This window comes from Callithrix jacchus, chromosome 9 (genome assembly GCF_049354715.1).
Source record: "Callithrix jacchus isolate 240 chromosome 9, calJac240_pri, whole genome shotgun sequence".
Classification (NCBI taxonomy): domain Eukaryota; kingdom Metazoa; phylum Chordata; class Mammalia; order Primates; family Cebidae; genus Callithrix; species Callithrix jacchus.
In genome coordinates this window covers 67,852,523-67,874,630 of record NC_133510.1, presented here as the reverse complement: position 1 = coordinate 67,874,630, position 22,108 = coordinate 67,852,523, and the positions used below count along the sequence as shown (strand labels likewise).

General features: G+C 40.1%; 1 protein-coding gene and 1 long non-coding RNA gene across 8 annotated transcripts in view; one reads left to right on the top strand and one right to left on the bottom strand.

The window, feature by feature from the left end:
• Window positions 1-200: 200 nt before the first annotated feature.
• On the bottom strand, window positions 201-8,151 carry LOC103795234 (uncharacterized). The gene is made up of 4 exons (XR_008473850.2): window positions 7,973-8,151; window positions 6,321-6,535; window positions 4,689-4,888; window positions 201-3,014 (listed from the first exon to the last, which is right to left on the bottom strand). It is a non-coding gene; the product is annotated as an uncharacterized LOC103795234 (long non-coding RNA).
• The window catches only part of SCN8A (sodium voltage-gated channel alpha subunit 8), a 200,409-nt gene continuing 184,449 nt past the window's right edge, over window positions 6,149-22,108 (top strand). For 4 of the 7 annotated variants that reach the window (XM_054238529.2, XM_054238522.2, XM_054238530.2 and 1 more), the window contains exon 1: window positions 7,088-7,217. The gene's annotated coding sequence lies outside the window, so the exon portion shown is untranslated. Of the gene's footprint in view, window positions 6,377-6,467; window positions 6,557-6,752; window positions 6,866-7,087; window positions 7,218-22,108 lie in introns of those variants that run through there. The other 3 variants (XM_054238528.2, XM_054238524.2, XM_054238527.2) reach the window with 3 other exon arrangements.

Here is a 22,108-nt window from a genome sequence, read left to right as displayed (position 1 = left end):
TGCTGCAATGAACAAGGGTGTGCAGTATCGCTTCAATGTACTGATTTTTCCTTTAAATATATACCCAGTAGTAGGATTGCTGGATCGTGGAGTAGTTTTATTTTGATTTTTTTGAGGAGCCACCATACTGTTTTCCATAATGGTTGTACTAATTTAGATTTCTACTAACAGTGTGCATGTGTTCTCTTTTCTCCACATCCTTTTGTCTTTTTTTTTTTTTACAATAGCAATTTTAACAGGTGTGAGAGGATATCTCAATGTGGTTTTAATTTGCATTTTCCTGATGATTAGTGATATTGAGGTTTTTTTCATATACTTCTTGTCCATTTGCATATCTTCTTTTGAGAAATATCTATTTAGGTTCTTTGCCTATGTTTTAACAGGTTTCTTTGTTTCCTTATTATTTATTTGTTTGAGTTCCTCATATATTTAGGATATTAGCCCCTTGTTAGATATATGGTTAGCAAATATTTTTGTTCCATTCTGTTGGTTGTCTCATTATTCTGTTGATTGTTAAGAAACCCATTTTAAATATAAAGACACAAAGAGGTTAAAATTAAAAGAATAGGCGAAAAGAAATACCATGCTAACGCTGTATTAGACAAAATATTCAGAGCAAAAATTATTAGAAGGATAAAGGTCATTGCCATAATGATAAAGAAGTGATTTGATCAAGAAGACATAACAATCCTAAATATTCATGTACTTAATAACAGAGCTTCCAAATAAAAGGAAGCAAAACTGATAGAACTGCAAGGAGAAATAGACTACTTGCAATTATATTCAGAAATGTGCTTTCTCAATAAACGATAGAACAAGTACAAAGAAACTCAGTAGGGATATGGGATACCTGAACATCACTATTAATCACCTTGACCTAATTGACATTTATAGAGCATTCCATCCAATGACAGCAGAGAAGACACACTTCACAAATGCACACAGAACAGTTGGGCATGGTGGTTCACACCTATAATCCCAGCACTCTGGGAGGCTGAGGTGGGTGGATCACTTGAGGTCAGGGGTTCGAGACCAGCCTGGCCAACATGGTGAAATGTCTCTACTAAAAATACAAAATTAGGTGGGCATGGTGAAGCATGCCTGTAATCCCAGTTTCTCCAGAGGCTGAGGTGGGAGAATCACTTGAACCTATGAGGCAGAGGTTTCAGTGAGCCGAGATTGCACCACTGAACTTCAGCCTAACTGATAGAGAGAGAGACTCTGTCTTGGAAATTAAAACAAAAACCAAAAACCAACCAACCAAACAACAAACAAAATACAGAACATTTACCAAGATCGATCATTTTCTGGGCCATAAAACAAGTCTCAAAAACCTGAAGACATTCAATTCATATAAATCTTGTTCTCTGGCTATATGCATTGAAATTGGAAATTGGTAACAGAAAGTAATTGGGAAAATCCCTGAATATTTGAAAATTAGATCGTATAATTCTAAATAACCCATGAGTCACAGAGAAAGCAAAAGGGGAATTAAAAGGCATTTTTAACTGAATTAAAATGCAAATCCAATATATCAAAACTTGTGGGATACAGCTAAAGTAGTACTTTACAGATAAATTTATAGCCGTAGTCATCTATTTTAGAAAGAAGAAAAAGTTTTAAATCAATGACCTCAGCTATTACCTTTAAAAATTAGGGGAAATTTGGGAGGCTGAGGTGGGTAGATCACCTGAGTTCAAGACCAGCCTGGCCAACATGGCAAAAACTTGTCTCTTTTTATTTATTTATTTATTTTATAAGACGGGGTTTCACCATGTTGGTCAGGCTGGTCTTGAACTCCCAACCTCAGGTGATCTGCCTGCCTTGGCCTCCAAAGTGCTTGGATTATAGGCGTGAGCCACCATACCTAGCCGACCCTGTCTCTACTAAAAATACAAAAATTAGCTGGGCATGGTGGCAGGTGCTTATAATCCCAGCTACTTGGGAGGCTGAGGCAGAAGAATCACTTAAACCCGGGGAGGGGGCTGTGGGCATGGAGGTTGCCCTGAGCCAAGATCGGGCCACTTCACTCCAGTCTGGGCAAAAGAGCAAAACTCTGTCACACACACAAAAAAAAATTTTAGAGGAAAACAAGCAAATGAAACTCAAAGTAAATAGAAGGAAGAAAAATAATAAAGATTGGAGTAGAAATCAAGGAAATAGAACACAGAAAATCAGTGGAGATCTTTTTTGAGATCAATGAAGTTGATTAAACTTTAGCCAGATTAACAGAGAGAAAGAGACAGAGAGAGAGAGAGAGAGAGAGAAAGGATATACAAATGACCAATATCAGGAATGAAAGGTGACATCACTACAAATTTTATAGATAGTAAAAGAATAATACAGGGATTTTATGAACAACTTTATGCCCATATAAATTAAATAGGCAAATTTCTTGATGACACAACTACCAATAAGAAATTTAAACCTGAAAATCCCTGTATTAAAGACAATAAATTTGTAGTCACCTCACACAGTGGCTCATGCCTGTAATCACAACATTTTGGGAGGCTGAGGCAGGAGGACTGCTTGGGCCCAGGAGTTTGAGAACAGCTTGAGCAATATAGCGAGACCTCGTCTCTATAAATAATGAAAAATTTAGCCAGGCATGGTGGCGCATGCCTGTGGTCCCAGCTATTCAAGAGGCTGAAATGGGAGGATCATTTGAGCCCGGGAGGTTGAGGCTGCAGTGAGCTGTGATAGCACCACTGTACTCTAGCCTGGGCAACATAGCAAGAATCCTGTTTCAAAAAAACAAGCCCAGGTGCAGTGGCTGATGCCTGTAATCCCAGCACTTTGGGAGACCAAGATGGGTGGATCACCTGAGATCAGGAATTCGAGACCAGCCTGGCCAACATGGTAGAACCCCGTCTTCACTAAAAATACAAATAATTAGCCAGGGGTGGTAGTGGGTGCCTGTAATCCTAGCTACATGAGAGGCTGAGGCAGGAGAATCCCTTGAACCTAGGAGGTGGAGGTTGCAGTGAGCCGAGATCACGTCATTGCACTCTAGCCTGGGGAACAAGAGAGAAACTCTGTCTTAAAAAACAAAACAAAACAAACAAAAACAAAAACAAAAAAGCCCACCAAAACCCAAAAACTTTCCCACAAAGAAAACTCCAGGCCCAGCTGATTTCACTAGGCAAATCTACTAAACAGTTAAGGAACATGTAATGTGAATTTCACACAGATTCTTCCAGAAAATCAAACAGGAAGGAATACTTTCTATTCTATGAGGCCAGCATTACTGTGATACCAGAACTAGACAAAGGCATTAGAGGAAAACTACAGACCAATACACTTCATAACACAGATTCACTAACTCTCAACAAAATATTAGCAAACCAAAACCAACAATCATGATCAATACATTATCCTAGGAATGTGAGTTTAGTTTAACACTTGAAAATTAATCACTATATTAACAGACCAAAAAGAAACAACATATGCAGAAAAAGCATTGACAAAATTCAACATCCATTATAGATAAAAACCCTCAGCCAAATAGGCATAGAAGATTCCTTTCTCAACATGACCAGGGGTATTTAGAAAAAGCCTACAGCCAACATCACATTTAATGGCCAAAGATTGAAAGTTTTCCCCCAAGATGAGGAACTAAACAAAGATGTCTGCTGTTACCACTTCTATTCAACATTGTACTGGAGATTCTAGCCAGTGCATGAAGGCAAGGAAAAAATAAAAAACAACATCCAGATTGGAGAGGAAGAAGAAAAACTGTGTATTTGCAGGTTGTATGTTTATCAGTAGAAAATCTAAAGGAATCTACAAAAAGCTTGACTAAAGGTATTAAATGAATTTAGCAAAGTTTGAAGACATATGATCAACATACAAAAATTAATTCTATTTCTATACAATACCAATGAATAACCAGAAATTGCCATATAAAAATAGTATTCAATAACATCAAAAATATGAAATATTTAGGAATAAATCCCAGAAAGGTGAACAAGATCCGTATCTTAAAAACTATAAAATTAAACTACATTAAATTGAGACATGAAAAAGGACTGAAATAAAGTGTTCATGGAATGTAAAATTTGATTTTGTTTTGATATAAGTTCTTCCCAAGTTGACCTATAGATTCAATGCAATCTTGATCAAAATCTCAGTGGCTTTTTGTTGAAATTTGACAAGGTGATTCTAACATTCATATGCAAATGCAAAGAACCTAGACTAGCAAGATCAATACTAAAAAAGAAGGGCTAAGTCAAGGGCTGAAACTGCCTGATTTCAAGATTTATTACAAAGGGAGAGTAATCCAGATAGTGTGGTATTAGTGGCAAGACAGATAAATATATAAATGAAACAGAAGGAGAGTTTAGAACTAGATTCTTACATACTTGAGCAAATGATTTTTTGAAAAGGTGCAAGGGTAATCAATGGAGATAGGGTAGTGTTTTCAACAAAAAGTATGGGACAACTATATATCTATGCAACAAAACAACAAAAGAACTTCAAACTATATTTCATACCACATACAAAAATCAAGTAAAGATAGATTATAAACCTAAATGTAAACTCCAGAACTATAAAATTACTAGAAGAAAACACAGGATAAAGTGTTTGGGGCCTTGTGTCGGGCAATAACTTAGTAGATATGACACCAAAAGCATGATCCATAGAAGAAAAATAACAAATCCAACTACAGAAAAATTAAGAAGGTGTACCTTATTTTCTTTTTAAGAGACAGGTTCTGGCTATGTTGCCCAGGCTTGAGTGCAGCAGCTATTCACAGGCCCAGTTATAACATACTCTCGCTTCCAACTTCTGGCCTCAGGCCATCTTCCTGCCTCAGCCTCCTGAGTAGGTGGGACTACAAGTGTGCACCAGGGGACTTGGCTGAAGGACTTCTGTTTTTGGAAAAACACTGTTAAGAGAGTAAAAAGAATAAAAAGACAAGCCTATACTGGGAAACAATATTTGTCAATCACATACCTGATAGAAGATTTGTATCTACAATATATAAACAACTCTATAATTTTTTTTTTTTAATTTTAGAATTGGAGTCTTCTGTGTTGCTCATGCTGGACTTGAAATCCCAGGCTTAAGCAATTCTTCCTGCTCAGCGTCCAGAGTAGCTGGGATAGCAGGCGTGTGTCACTGGGCCCAGCCAGGATATATAAACAACTCTTAAAACTCAATAACAAGGAAAAACCCATCCATTTTTAAAATAGGCTAAAGACTTGAAGAGACACTTTGCCAGGAGGATTTACTGATGACAAGTCCATGAAAAGACGTTCAACATCTTTAGTCACTAGTGAAATGGAAGACAAACCCACAATGAGATAACACTACAAACCTATTCAAATGGCTAAAATTCAAAAGACTGATCACTCCAAATGTTGGTGAGGATGCAGAGCAACTGAAATTCATATGCCGCTGGTAGGAATGGAAAGTCACAACCATTTTGGAAGGCAGTTTGGCCCTTTCTTAATACGTTAAATATACACCTAAAACAGGACCCAGTTATTTCATTCCTAGATATTTATACCCATGAGAAATGAAAGCATATATATCCATACAAAGACCTGCACGCGAATGCTCATAACAGCTTTGTTCATAATGGGCAAACAATGGAAATAATCCAAACGTCACCAATAGGTGATTGAATAAACACATTGTGCTGTATCCCCATAAAGAATATTACTAAGCAGTAAAAAAGAACTCTTGGTAGGCAACGACTGAATAATCTCAAAACGATTATGCCAAGTGGAAGAAGCCATACAAAAAAGAGAGTTTGTACTGTATGATTCCATTTATTTAACATTCCAGAAAATGCAAACCAATGTACAGTAATAGAAAGAAGATCAGTGGTTGCCTGGAGAGGGTGTGTGGGGGCGAGCGATGCAGCGAGTGAGTACAAAGAAGCACACCGAGAAATTTTTGGAGGTGATGGGTGTGTTCATTACCTTGGTGGTGATGGTTTCATGAGTGTACACATGTGCAAAATTGTACGCTCAAAACACATGCAAATATATCCCAGTAAAGCGAATTTAAAATGTATTGTAGAGGGCACATTATGTGATAACCATACCGTGTGCCAGGCTGTTAGCAACGTGTGAAGTGCATTCTCCCCATTGGTACTCACAAGAAGTTTATCAGGTGGTTACCGTGCTTGTTTCCTTTTACAGACGAGAACACCGAGGTTTGGAGAGGTTGTTACAGCGTCTTTCCCTACTGAGATTGGTGGTAGGAAAATATTAAGTAGAGGAGAGGCACAGTGAAGTGCCAAGAGCTCTGGCACTCATTACTTAGATCCTCGTGAGGGTGGAATGAACGGTTGAAACCCTCATGCCTACCTTGCAGATGGACAGACTGAGGATCGGAGAGACTGAGGTGGCTTGGGGGCTGTCAGGTAGGCAGCGCCTCCCCGCACCTGGCAGCAGGTCCCCGTGGGCTGAAACACCAGCCTCCACCTGCCGCTGATTGACTTCTCTCTTTTTCAGCGGGCCCAAGACCCTGTAAATTGAGTTCCCTGTGTTTCTGGGTGTCAGAAACTTCACTGAGCGCGGCACTGTTGCGGGGCAGGAGAAAGGTAAGATTTAGCACTGACAGAGCACGCGAGTCACCACGACAGCTTTCGGGTCTCGCCGCCCGGCGCTGGCGGGTAGCCAGCCGGCGTCTCGCCGCGGGTCCCGGCCCTCAGCCCGCGGCCCCTCCCGGCGGCTCGGCGGGGGCGTAGCGGAGGCGGGCCCGGGGACGCTCGCTAGCGCTCCCGCGCGGCGCCCCCTGCCGGCACCCTGCTCCCTCTTGCCCCTGATCCGCTCCCGGCGGCGCGGGGACCCGGACCTGAGAGCCAGCGGGAGGGCGGCGCGCTGCGGGTGAGCGGGCGCACCCTGCGGGGGTAGGTGGGCTGCAGGGGTGCGTGTGGGCGGGGGCGCGGGGCGGCGGCTGCGGCGGCGACGCGTGCGGGCGGGAGCCGGCCCGGGCAGGGGGCGCGTGCGGAGGGGTCGGCGCGGGGGCGGGGCGGGCGGGGGGCCCGGCGGGCGGGGCGCGCGCGCGGTGGCGCGCGGCGGGCGCGAGTCATCAATTATGCAAGGACTCTGGCAGCGCGGGGGGCGGGCGCGGGGAGCGCTCCAAGATGGCGCCCACCGCAGTCCCGCCCGCCGCAGCCTCGGCGCCTTTGCAGTCCGACCGCGCCTCCCGGGCCCCGCGTTAGGGCCGCCGCTGCCTCCCTTGCCGCCGCCGCCGCTGCCGTAAGTCGCCCCAGAGCCCCTGTCCTGGCGCTGCTTTTAGCCCGCCGGGTTTCCCTTCTCGCCTCGGGACCCTTGAGCGGGGCTCGCCCGTCTCCAGTCAGGGGCTTTGCCGCAGAGTGCGCGGCGGGGCTCAAGGGGCCGTGGAGCTGGGGTTCTGCCCTCCTTGTTTTGGACAGGTGTTTGGAAGTCTTGCTTCCTTCTACCATGTGTACCGGGGGTCTCTTAGGAGAACTGAGGACCACCAGCCCCGACGCCGGGCACCCTGCTCTCTGCGTCTCGGCTACAGTGAGGGACACGGCTCGCCCTTGGTGCCTCTTCCGCGATGCAGCTCCCCCCCCCACCCCTCCCCAGTGCCAGGGCAGAGTTGGGGCCCTTAGCTGGCTTGCACTGGGAAGGGCAGCGCTGTCGGGATCTTCCTACAGCAGCCCCTCTGCTCTCCCCCTCCCCCATGTCTTACTGCACCCTTCTCCCTCACTGGCTTCACATTGCTACCAACTCCAGAAGCCAAGGGCTCCCGGGTTCTTCAGGCAGCCAGCACTCCCGACTCCCCCTGTCCTTTACTCGGATGCGTTCGTCCCCCTCCCAACAGGGTGCTCTGGGGTTGTGTTGGGGGCTCCCGGGACCTTCCTCGGCAGGCTAGGATTCCTGCATTTGGGAGCATATCACTTTGAGGATACCCCCTTCCCCCACCCCACCCCCACCCCTACGCCACCCGATGCAGAGCTTGTTCCTCTCCTCTTCCTCCCCCACCTTACCATCAGCAGCAGCACCCTTGACTTCTTGTTAGCGATGGGGTACAGGACTGTTTGCCCAGCTCCGTGGGCTTGGACCCTCCTCTCTAGTTCTCACTTGGTACCTTGGGGCACCGCAAAGCCTCTGCATTTCTCCCGAGAGCTCGGCTCCATCCCCTCCGTTGCCAGCAGCAACCACCGGTGGAGACTTGCCGTTAAGTTTCCCGGGGTTAGCCAGGACTATCAGACCCTTTCAGGGGCCCCAGCTTCGAGTTGGGATGGAGTGGGAACCATTTTTCAGCCAGATAAATAGGATTCTTCAAACCATGCATTCCATCTGACTACTCCACCCTGTGCCCTCTTCCTCACTTACACTGCAGTTTTTGAAGCATGGGGGGATACATTTTATATCCGGAGATTCCAAGATTTCGCATCAGCGTTCATAATAAATGGATGTCATCTGTTTGGGGGAAGGGTAGAAGAAACTTTGGATTGCATCTGGCTAAATTCAGAGGGAGGGAGAAATAATTAGCATGGAGCAAGCTCTGCCACACAAGGAAAACTGCTTTTCATGCACAGTGGGCACTAGAGTCAGGGATGGAAGTAGGAAGTGTGGGTGGGGACATTGGGGGTAAAGGGGGAGAGTGCTTTAATACCTGGTTTCTCAAGTTTGAACCTGGAGAGCCTTTAGAGAGAGGTAGCAGTGTGTTAGGGCTGGGGGCGTTTTAGCTTTCCAATGGAGATTTCGGGTGTGGTAGGTTTTTCACTGTCTCAAAATCCCTCTGTACTTCTCATTTCTCCACGTGCATTAGAAGATGCGGGGGGGGGGGGGTGTTGTGCTTTTCTTCGTTTATCAAAAAATTTTTTTTTGATTTGTAATGCAAATGGCTGAATAACATTACCACGCGGTACCGTCCTGGTAGAAATCTTGGGGGAATCAGACTTAAAATGCTGAATGCTTTGCTTTGTAGCACATTACATGTAACCTGGTTCTTGAAATACTGCAGCATTTTTCTTTGGAACTCATGACCCATAAGGCCTTCATTTCTCCCTGAAAGAGGATTTGATTGCTGGTTGGTGGGGTGGTGGTTGTGGGTAGCGATCCTTTGGTGTTTGGCACGCATTCCCTGTCCTAGAAATTGAGGTCCTCCCTGGAGAGGACTGCAAGCATGTTCTGTGTTCTCTGAACATCTGATTCGGGGTCTATGTAAATGTTTTTCTGAGTAGAGCTGGTGGTGGATATTGCAAAGCAGTTCATAATGATGCAGGTCAGTTGTTGGTTTCTTGGGTTTGGTTTGAGCAGCTTTGGTTTTCATTTAGGGCTTTGTCAACTTTTATCAAAACCCTTAGAGTATTTTATTGTAAATTAATAAAGGATAATCAAGTGGAATACAGCATCCTTAAAAACAACCGTACGGTTGTTGTTGCTTTCATTGTAGGACCCTTATCAAATGTTTCTCCTGGTCCAGCTTTGGGTTGCCTGTGTTTTGGCTTGTGCTCTGGTTTCTTGCTGTGGTGCTGAAAGGACAGTTCCCCGACCAGTCCTGCGGCGGAGTGCACACACGCTGGACATGATTGGTTTTTTCTTTGCTTTTTATTATCAGCAGGCTTTCCCGTGGATGTGTATGTACATGCGCAGCTGGGTTTGTACTTGAGGTTGAAGGCCTAGTTATCATATTTTATTACTCCCACATAACTCTTCATTTTGGCTGTCCCTCATGAAGACAATGTTTTACAGGCTGCAACAGATGCATATGTAAGCCATAAGTGACATTTTGCTGACTGCATTATTTCAGCAACTTCAGTCATTTCAAATAGCAAGCAACGGTTAATATTCTTGGTTTCCACAAGAAGTAATCCGATAGCTGGCTAAATTAAACTGGATCAGAAGAGCATCTTCTCTGGGTTGATTTGAATAGTGAACTGGGAAAGGCACTTGACACAGCAGAGGCCAGTATGTAATTCACAGTATTACTAAAGTAAATTTGTCCAAAAAACTATTTTAAAATCACAAAATAGGAAGGAGGCCATAAAATTCACCTTGTACCGCCTCCCACCCAATATGGGATTCCCCTTTATGAGAGGTCTTTGCTTTGAATACATCCATTGGTAGGGAACTTAATGCTACATAATGTAGCTCATTCCATTTGGATTCTACTGTGATCGAGGTATTTTAATCTCATTGAAAAGGTAACATAGATAAAGTTGAAAGACATATAAATTGGGGCTGTATCAGGGGCAAATGCCATTCTTGTGCTTGTTTCCAAGAAAAGATTGAGAATCATTGTTCCATAGAGAATATACAAGAAACTTGGACTTTCTTGAAAAGAATGCAAAAATAGAGACATGTCCACCTAATGCAAGAAAAACATTCTGTGAATGGAAAGAAAAATAATTATGTTTAATGTGCTGGCATTATGTAACAAATTGTTCTAGAAGGCACATGCTTGAGTTAATGAATATTCAATTCCTATGGATTATATCTAAGGATAATAAAGCTACACTATATAGCAAGTGTTAAAAATCCAAAGTTTATCCAGAGTTTGATCAGTTACCATAATTATAAAAACACAAACTTATTGCAGAAAAATTGTAATATATGTAAAAACAGAGGGAAAAAGTCATCCTTAGTCTTACCATTCTTACTACCTTTGTTTTTACCATAAGCAAAACAATTATCTGTGTTTTATTATGTTTTTCCAGTCTTTTTTTTCCCCATGGAGAGGGAAAGAAGCACTTGTAAAGTTATCCAGAATGACAGTATTTTAAAACGGAGTCCTTTAAGCTCTTAATTTTATAATTCGCAAGCTAGTCAATTAGGGTCTTAAACAGATTGTTGCATTTCAATTTACCTTTTCTTAATCCTTCAGAAATTTTCCCAAAAAAAATTTAATGTGAAAGAATTCACTCATAGAATTGGACTGCCATTAAAGTGCCTTTGTTTATATTTAGAATATTAACTGAGGAATAAAGAAACCTTTTCTTAATCAATGAATCAACAAATAGTCTTCACTCTGCGCCTACTATGTATAAGGCACTGTACTGGACACTAGTACAATGCTTCTCTAAGCTGGTGAGCACCAGCTTAAAACATAATACTGTGCTCAAAAACTGTGGCTGTTAAGTTGTCGAAGGAAACAGAGCTTTTGCTGTATAAGTTTATTACTTGCTGAAATGTATGGCAGTTTCTTAGGGCCAGCCAAGTGATTTAACCTAAAAAAGAATTGTTTGTGCAAGAATGGGAAGTAAATGCAGGCAAAAAAAAGACAAAGGAGGTTTCTGGGGAAATTATCCCTTTGTGAAGTTATAGAGACACAGCCAGGACACATATTTAAGTACTATGTTAGAGATTAAGGTGAAATGAAAACCCAAGAAGGTTGCTATAGTTACATCATTTAGAAGAAAATGTCAGAAGCAGTATGGGCTTTGGAGTCAGACAAAACTAGATTCAAATCCCAACTCTGCAACATATTAGCTTTGTGACCTTGGGCAAGTTATTTAATCTATTGGAGCTTCAGTGTTCCTCTCTATAAAAGTAGGAATAATAATACCTACCTTGCAGAGTGTTTGTGGGGATTAAATGAAATCTCTATTTCCTTATGGTTTCTGACACATAGTGCTTAATATATATTAGCCCCTTTTCCTCTAGGGATTTAGCAGCTTAATGTGTATTTATATATATATTTGACATAGTATAATATGTACTATGTGGAATTTCAGTAGTCTGAAAAGCAGCTGGTTGCTTTATCTTCAGTCTGGCATAGATGATAGAACCCGCAGGTACCCTAACTTGGATGGACATTGCTAAGAAAAGTTTTACTGTATAGTTGCTGTGCTGGCTTTCACCAACACAGTACAAATGTGGTTACCAAAGTAACTCTTGCCTTGTCCATTCCCAAACTACATTTCAAACAGGACTCTGTACCCAAAAGGAATGTTTTGGCACTTACCAGCTGGCAGGCAACTGGGCTGTTTTCAGCTGTAGCCTGGGATCTGAAGGTTAGACGAACTCAAAGGTGAGGCCTGCCTCTATGCTGACTTGAGCTGGATTTTTACATTGTGGTAAGTGATTATGCATGTTTGGAGTTGGTTTTGTCTTCAGCGCCATTTTAGGTTTCCCCACTGTATAGTCTTTCAACTGCTTTATTTGAATGGGTCTTACAGGTGACCTGCTGTCTTTGGTAAATGTTACTCTGTGTTTGTCTATTTATAAAAGCTTTCAAAATCTTCTATCAGTTGATTGAGCTAGGTAAGGCAACTATCCTACCCACTTTATAGCTGAAGAAACTGAGTATCCAAGAGCTTAAGGAAGGAAGTTGTCTAAGCTAAGGACTATTTAAATGGTGTAGTGGAGACTGGTGCCTAGGTTGTTGACTCATGTTTAATGATTTTTTTCTATTAAATGATATTATATTCTAATGTTCATATAACCAAGTAACGTGAACAATTTTAGTTTTATTTTAAGAAATTATCATTATCCTAGATAGCTAAATATATCTTAGTGAGTGGGCATAAGGAAAGATTCTGGGATAGACAGAGGGAGGGCAAAGGTACCTTTGAAGGAGAGCATTTTGGAAGCAGGAAGGATAAGGGGAAATTAACAGATGATGTATCATAAGTAGAATATGGATGAAAATAGGAGGTGCTGAAGTAACACACTGTGTTCCTTCTGCAGCTGTCCTAGCTACTTTTACAAAGGTACTATCTTGGTGTCTGCTTATCTTTCTCCATGTCTCTTGCATGTAAACACATACACTTGGCTATTCACAAAAGCTCTCACATTGACAACCTAGGTTGTAACCAGGACTGTAGGGAATTTTGACCATCGTTACCTGGACTTCTTTGCTTTTGCAAGGCTGAAACTGGCGTGAGACTCAGAGAAGAGAATATGCTGGGGACTGGTGATGGGTGTGAGCAGTGAGTTGGAATGAAAGAAGTTCTGGGAGGACTTTGGGCTAGAAGTACAAACTTGAAAGAGGATATAATAGTTAAGATTTTCCTTGGGTATATGGAGATGTGTCATACTGAAGAGAATAAAATGAAATAAAAGCCAGAAGCCTAAGGGTCTAAGAGGTACTTTTAATTTGGTACTGAAGCTCTCTTGATCCTGGAAGGAGTTGATTGGGGTGGGTTGAATAAAATATGTGTTGGAGACGTTTGGATCACCTTATATTCACTATTGATGGTAGGCATCCTGTGTTCACTGGGCTTGTCCCAGGATCTGGAAATGGAAAGCACTGAACTCCCTCAAAAGGCACATTCACAGGCTCCTTTCAGATTCAGGTGACTAGTGCAGTTTTTGTGCTATAAAATTTTTTGGGTTCCTGAGGAGTAAGAACATTAGAGAAATAGTGGATGCTTATTTATCCAGGGATGGATCATCAAGCTTGTGAATTATACAGTTATTTATTTTTTTCCTTTTTCCTCCATTATGAGCATTTAACTGATCATTAGCATTTCTACCAGAGTGAACTTGGGAAGGGAAAAAAGTCAAAATTAGAATGTTACTTTTACTTTTTAGATAATGATTGTTAAAGGAAGAGATGGCAACTACTTTGTCAATGAAAAAGCACCTCATATATTTCATCTATTCTTTTCTCCTTATTTTAATAGTATAGACACTTGAAGGTTGAGCCTCTAAAAGTTTAATATTCACTGCAAGCTGGTGTAAATAGCGTTTTTCTTTCATTTTACTGAGCAACAACCCTGTAAACAGGTAGGGCTCAATTCATTATTTATTTAGCTCCTTGTTTCAGGAGTAATTCTTCAATTAAGGATAACGCAACAGGCTTTTGTGTTACATTCACTACTGTCTTTTTGTCTTAGAAACGGAGTGCTTTTAAATGAACAAAATTGATGCATTATTATTAAATTGCAGGAAAAAAATCAAGCACGTTGCAAATGAGACTGGTAGGGCATTGTCAGAGGTCAGAAATCACATTTGCTACAGACTTCTCAATTGGATTTCCTATGATTTGGTGAATACTATAAAGGGACATAATGCCTTATTTGTAGGAAAGATGTCTTGAAGATAATTAGTCATTTTTTTAAGATAAGTATGTGATAGAGAGGGAAGAAAGTGTTTGGAGTGTGACAAATCATCATAGGGAGAAAGCAAGAGAAGGTGAATGACAGAGTGAAAATGGGCTAGGGGATTTGGATGTGAACGTGGGGAACTGCTCATATTTTAAGAGGAGTTATTCACTGTCCTCCAGCAACTCCTTTGGGTACGCCTCCATATTACTGAACCAGATCCTCATCTGCTGGACAGGGCACAGAACCTTAGGAAGGTGGTTGTTGTTGTTGGTTAGTTTTATTTTGTCCTTAGTTCTGCTAGAACTTTGCTGCAGATTGCTTTCTTTATCTGATCTCTGCATTGAGAAAACTGGGGAATATTTTCTTGCTTTATGGAAAAAAAATGTAGTAATTCTCTTAAATGTTTCTTTCATTTCCTCTTGATTTTCAGTCATTTAATACAAAAACATTTTCTCAGGAAGCTCTGTTGACAGTATCTCTTCTTCCATTCTGTGTCTTGAAATATTTGTTTGAATATTTAACAGAGGCACAGAATTCAAAAATCAAAAAGTTCAAAGTTAAGTCTTCCTTTACTGTCTCCCAGTCATGCAGCATGCACTCCATAATATCAACTAATTTCTCTTGTAATGTTTCCTACATATATACATGAACATATACATATTATCTCCCCCTGCTCCTCACACAGTTATTTCCATTGTCTTTTAAGGAAGACTTAAAATAATTTGGGGATTTGGACTCTCATTTTAGATCAATTAATTACCCCTTTTTCTTAAGAAAAAGTTAGTTTGGGCTGAAGCAGCCTTTTCTACTAACTACATTGCTTTTTAGGGTTTTCATAAAAATTAAAAATAAAAGTGTAGAGGGAGACATAGCCTTGTGAACTATTGGTTCATTGCTGTCTATGGGGAACTCTAAATCACCTGTCTTGACTACATCAGTCAACAAATATTTAATGAGTAGCAACTATGGGTGACGCATTGCAGCAGGTATTCAGAGATATATAAAAGATAGACCTTATGTTCTAGGGACTTATTTATTTTGTGAAATAAGTCATAAACACAAGATGTTAAATAAGAAAAGGTTTTCATAATGGTTGATGATTAAAAAATTGAAAAGGGTTTATTGCTAAATAAATGGTACAGTTAATAAATTGATTTTTCAGAAAAGAGAGAGTTTCAAGCTGGTATGATGAGAGACAGGTTGATGGAAGAAGTTTGATTGGAGCTGGGCTTTATAAAATGATTGGGTAGAACAGTGTGAGCCAAAGTGAGGTAAAAATGTACAAAGTGTTTTGGGGGAGCAGTGGACAAACCATTGGGATAGGGGAGAATCTCCCTGTGGCAGGTAAGCCTGCAAAGATAGGATAGAGTTAGCCAAATATTAAGGATTTTTTGAAATTTCATTCATGACATGGGGAATATGGAATTTAGAGAGTACAGAATGACAGATGATCAAAGCCATGCTGTAGTGTTTTAGGACTATTGGGCAGCAGTGTCTAATAGGATGGAATAGAGCAAGGGATAGACATCTACTTAGTTGGCTCTTTGATTTGTACCAGTTGTGTAGTGATGAAGACTTGGACTAGTGTAATGGTGATAGGGATGGGAAGGAAGGAAAGTAAATATAATTTTGTATATGTGTGTTACATGTATGTGTGTTTAACATTTTTCTAATGTAAGAAATAGTTTATAGAAAGACTCAGCAGAACTTAGTGAGTGACTTTACATGGGACAAAAGGGAGAGGGAATAAAGATTATTTTGCTGCTTTAAAGATTAGAGATAGAGAATTTCCTATTTTGAAAGTCTGGGGAAGTATGTTCTGTAATACATGGTTGTCTGGTCCATAGCATTTTGGTTAACAAGCTCTCTCCATTTCTAATTTTCTAATTTTTCTCTGCAGAGGGTTTTCTTGAGCTTTTAATGTTATTTCTTGTAGGAAAACCTGAATCTTCTGAACTTTATTGTGTAAGCTCTGACAATAAAGATTATTTAATCTTTGTGGGTCTCTACCCTTATTTTGGAGTTTTACATTCTATCCATTCATAGACACTTATCATTTTCCTTGGCATTCTCAACTAACCTTCAGTTTGGAGGATAAGGGAACAAGAATTACGCACCTTTTTATAGACTTGGTAAATGACTCTTTTGTACTTACCAAAACTCAGTTGATTTCATTTTTTGATCATTTGTTTATATTCCATGTGCTTTATTACAGCCATAGTAATTGAAAATGCAGGCTGAGTTAAAGGTAGTAACTGAAAGGATTCTAGTAGGTGAAAGCAGAGGGGAAAGAAAAGGCCTTATCAGCCAGTGATGTTGCTTTCTGTTTTAGGTACTGAATCTTAGGCTGTGGATGAAAGATGTCAGACTTGACTTGCATGATCTTCTTGGTATAGCTGGGGTACAAGACAGTGGCCAGAGGGCCCTCATGTACAACTTCAGTATGCAGTGGTAACTTAGAGCAAAGGCGGAGCTCAGGGAGCTTGGGTTCTGCTACTGCCCTTTCTAATCAGAAATGATCTTTGAATAAGAAAATAAAGGGTTATTGGAATATCCGAACATGTACCTCAAAATAATAGAATATACCAAGAGAAAAGAAAATCAGAAATTTAATGCAGCTAAAAAAATCTCATTTAATTTGTTATAATTTTCTTCTCACTACCCAAGTTACTGGGTTCTTGCAAATTCCATTCCATTTCCCACAGTTTGCACTCAAGACAGTTGGCAGAAGTCCCCATGGTTTGCTGTGGAATCGGTAGAGCAGGTACAGTTCATGTACAAGATGTTAATAAATTTAGCACTCTTATTTAGGGATGCAAAGCACTTTTACGGTAATTCTATTAGGAGACTCTGTGCAATCCCATTGTAAGTGCATACCTTTCTCCTAGTTTGAATGCTCAAAGTAACAGTAATTAAGAACTGTTAAACAGTAGTCTCTTGGAGAGGCTTTCTTAAGGTAGCCTTAGATGAGGAAAGTCCATACAGACCACTTAACTGAATGATGGCAATCTGTTTTATTAATCTGGATGTTCTCATGCAAGTAATATTTTAGTAGATCTATAGATTTTTCTTATTTCTTAACCATCTTTTTGTTTGTAACATGTCTTCTTCCTTGTCTCTAGAAATGCAGGAGATGGTTGTGTAAAACCTAAGAAAGGTTTTACTAAGTGCACAGACTGAATGATTAAGTAGTATAGTAGGGAAACAGAATACAGTGATCATATGAATGTTTCACTTAACTAACGAGGGCTTTTCTTTTTTTCCTGACTCATGCAAGAAACTTCAGCCATAAGTACCCAAGGGTTAAGACTTATTTTGGGTTCTTAAGGCAAACTTCTGGCATTAGAAATTGTTCAAAAGCTTTATAGGTCAAAGAAAATAAATTCATCTTTGTGTTATGAGTGGATATCAAAGATTTGCTATTAATTAGATATGAGTGTTTTCCAGCTTTAATTTTAATTGGATTAAAATTAAAGGCTGACCCTTGGGGACTGATGTGTTTTGTTCCTAGCCAGTTGTCTTGTCTTTCACCTCAAACTTCTCCACAGGCTGCCTTGCTGGTTCCAGTGGTGAGGCACAGCAATCAAATGGGGATGTGACTTATATGCCCCACTTGGGCTCTACCCTGGAGCTCTATCTTTGCCAAGGGTGGTGCTCAGAGAAAGCTTGTTTTTCTTTTTTTAAAAAAGAGCCATGCAGTTAATACTCAGTGCAATCTGTTACACAATCTCAAGGTAAAAAGCTCATTCCCAGAAAGGAAGGAGTGTGTATGTTACTTTTCTAGCCAGGATTCTAGAACCATTAGCTCCTTACAGGCACTGCTTCTGTTTATATGGATATTGAGTTGTTAGACCTTTCCAGTTTTGTTTTGTTTTTTCCTTCCATGATTTAATCCTAGAATCTAGAAAGAACTCTTATTTGTGGGAACTGAATACTGACTTTGGGAGCCTTAAGAAAAATCCATTGTGGATCTGTAGAGCTCAAAGTATTGGTGCTCAGCAAAGGAATGATAAATGTTTGAGATTCTGGATATGCTAATTACCCAGATCTGCTCACTGTGTATTACATGAATTGAAACATCACTGTGTACCCCATAAATATGTACAGTTATTATGTGTCAAAAATAAAGGGAAGGTAAAAATTTGAGAAAGTTTGTAACACAAAAGGCCAAACATTGTATGATTCCACTTATGTGAGGTACTAGAATAGTCAAATTCACAAACAGAAAGTAGAATAGTGGCTATCAAGGGTTGGAAGGAAGGGGTAATGGAGAGTTACCATTTAAGGAGTACAGAGTTTCAGCTTTAGAAGATGAGATTGTTCTGGAGATTGATTTATTTATTTTTGAGATGGCATTTCACTGTTATCACCCAGGCTTAAGTGCAATGGCGTTATCTTGGCTAATGGTAATCTCTGTCTCCCAGGTTCAAGTGATTCTCCTGCCTCAGCCTCCCAAGTAGCTGGGACTACAGGTGTGTGCCACTACTCCCATCTAATTTTTTGTATTTTTAGTAGAGACAAGGTTTCACCATGTTAGCCAGGATGGTCTCGATCTCCTGACCTTGTGATCCTCCCACCTCGACCTCCCACAGTGCTGGGATTACAGGTGTGAGCCACTGCGTCTAGCCTGTTCTGGAGATTTATAGTGATGATGGTTGCACCACAATGCATGTACTTAATGTTACATACCTCTATACTTAAAAAATGGTTAAGATGGTAGATTTTATGTATATTTTACATATATGTATACACAATCAGTCAATCAGTCAATATAGAACAAAAAATAGAGTATGGCTGCTAGTCTAAATTTCAGACAAGAGGGTATATGGTGTTTTTATGGTCACAATTTAGGGACCAGAAACCCCGCGGTGTAGTGTGGCTTTGGGCCAACATGCAGTGCCCTGGGACAAGCAGGGTACTCTTTTCTATTTGGAAACCTAAAGTGCTACTTCCTTCACAAAATAAGCTCAATAGAACTAGTATTTGAAAAGCTTTTGAAGTTCTAGCTCATGAATGGCAAGTATTATTTTGCCTTTTTTTCTTTCTTTTTAATCTACCCAAGAGAGTATTTCATTTTTCCCTTTTAACATTTTAAACAGCTTTTGGTTATTTTTTCTTATTTTTAACATATTACAAACGGTAAAATTGAAACAAATCTTGGTGTACAGCTTGAATTTTTACAGGTGTAGTATAGATTCATGTAGCCATGCCACAATTAGGATACAGAAGAGTTCCGTTACCCGAAAGCTCTCCCTCTTGTTGTCCCTTTGCAGTCAAACTTTCCCTAATCCCCAGCCCCTGGAAACCTGATTGGTTCTCTGTTCCTGTGGTGTTGCCTTTTCCAGAATGTCATAAAAATAGAATCATACTACAGTATATAACTCTTTGAGACATATCTTTTGCTAAGTGTAATACCTTGGAGATTTAACCATGTTGTATTTTTCAATTGTTTTTTTTTTTTATTGCTGAGTAGTATTGTATATAAGTGTTCCATTGTATATAACAGTCTGTTAACCTGTTCATCTGTTGAAGAGCATTTGGAATATGTCCAGTTTCTGGTGACTATGAATAGTGCTGCTGCAAACATTCATGTGAAGGTTTTTGTGTGACCCTATGTTTATATTTCTCAAAGCTGATCCCTAAGAGTAGGGTTGCTGAGTAATACAGTAAGTGTACGTTTACCTTTGTAAGAAACTACCAAACTGTTTTCAGAGTGGTTGTACCATTTCACATTCCCAATAGTAGTGTATGAGAGTTCAGCAGCGTATGTGAGTTCAGGTGCTCTATATCCTCATTAGCACTTGGTATTGTCAGGTTAAAAATTTTTTTTATGTTAGCCATTTTAATAGATGTGTAGTGGTATCTCGTTGTGGTTTCAGTTTGCATTTCCATGATGGCTAATGATGTCGAACATCTATTCACGTGCCTATTTGCTCTCTGTGTATCTTTGTGAAGTGTCTGTTGAAATCTTTTGCCCATTAAAAAAAAAATTGGATTCTTTGTATTCTTACTATGAGTTTTGAGATCTTTGTTTTTTAAGATTTTGTTTTTGAGATATAAATCTTTTATCAGATAACTTACATGAACATATTTTCTCCCACTGCTTAGCTTGGCTTTTCTTAATAGTGTTTTTTGTAGAGCTAAAGTTTTAAATTTTGATTTAGTCCAATTTGTCAGGTTTTTTTCATTTATGGATCATGTTTTTAATGTCATGTAAGAACTCTTTGTCAAATTCAACATGTTCTTGGTTTTCTGTTAAAAATTTTGGGTATTTTTACTTTTTTTTTTTTTTTGAGATGGAGTTTAGCTCTTGTTACCCAGGCTGGAGTGCAATGGTGCGATCTCGGCTCACCGCAACCTCTGCCCCCTGGGTTCAGACAATTCTTCTGCCTCAGCCTCCTGAGTAGCTGGGATTACAGGCACGCGCCACCATGCCCAGCTAATTTTTTGTAATTTTTAGTAGAGACGGGGTTTCACCATGTTGACCAGATTGGTCTCGATCTGTTGACCTCGTGATCCACCCTCCTCGGCCTCCCAAAGTGCTGGGATTACAGGCTGGAGCCACCGCGCCCGGCCGTATTTTTACATTTTACCTTTAGATCTATAATCCATTCAAGTTAATCCATGTATTAGGTATGAGATTTAGGCGTACGTTTATTTTTATTTCTTTACTAATAGATGTGCAGTTAACTCTTTGAGCACCATTCTTATTGAAAAGACTATCTTTCTCCTGAACTGATTTTGCACTTTTGTCAAAGGTCAATTGCCTATATTTATGTGGGTTTATTTCTGGTCTCTCTCTTCTGTTCCATCAATCTGTATGTGTGTGCCCCTTCCTCAATACCACACTGTCTCTTTTTTTTTCCTTTTTTTTTTAGCTTTCATTTTAGGTTTGGGGGTACATGTACAGGTTTGTCATACAGATAAATTACATATCACAGGGGTTTGGCATACAGATTAATTTGTCATACAGGTTATAAGCATAGTACCCGATGGGTGGTTTTTTGATCCTCACCCTCCTCCTAATGTCTATTCTCAAGTAGGCTCAGGTGTCCGTTGTTCCCCTCTTCATGTCCATATGTACTCAGAGTTTTAAATATAAGTTTTTCATGTTTCTAATTTAGCTATTGTATTGTCATAGCTTTCTTTTTCCTATAAGTTATTGGGGTACAGGTGGTATTGGTTACGTAAGTTCTTTAGTGGTGATATGTGAGATTTTGGTGCACACATCACCCCATCAGTATATACTGCACCATATTTGTAGTCTTTTGTTCCTCACCTTCTTGCCCAAAGTCTGTTGTATCATTCTTATGCCTTCATATCCTCATACCTTAGCTCCCACATATCAGTGAAAACATACAATGTTTGGTGTTCCATTCCTGAGTTACCTCACTTAGAATAATAGTCTCCAATCTCATCCATGTCGCTGCAAATGCTGTTAGTTCATTCCTTTTCATGGCTGAGTAGTATTCCATCATATATATTCCACAGTTTCTTTATCCACTCATTGATTGATGGGCATTTGGATTGGTTCCACAGTTTTTTAATTGTGAACTGTGTTGCTATAAACATGTGTGTGCAAGTATCTTTTCTGTATAATGACTTCTTTTCCTCTGGGTAGATACCCAGTAGTAGGATTGCTGGATCAAATGATAGTTCTTCTACTCTTAGTTCTTTAAGGGATCTCCACACTGTTTTCCATAGTGGTTGTATTAGTTTACATTCCCACCAGCAGTATAGAAGTGTTCTCTGATCACTGCATCTACACCAACATCTACTGTTTTTTGATTTTTTGATTATGGCCATTCTTTCAGTAGTAAGGTAGTATCACATTGTGATTTTGATTTGCATTTCTCTGATCATTGGTGATGTTGAGCATTTTTTAATATATTTGTTGGCTATTTGCATATCTTCTTTTGAGAATTTCTATTAATGTCCTTAGCCCACTTTTTGTTGAGATTGTTTTTTACTTACTCGTTTGTTTGAGTTCATTGTAGATTCTGGATATTAGTCCTTTGTCAGACATATAGACTGTAAAGATTTTCTCCGCTGTGAGTTGTCTGTTTACTCTACTGACTGTTCCTTTTGCTGTGCAAAAGCTATTTAGTTTAATTAAGTCCCAAC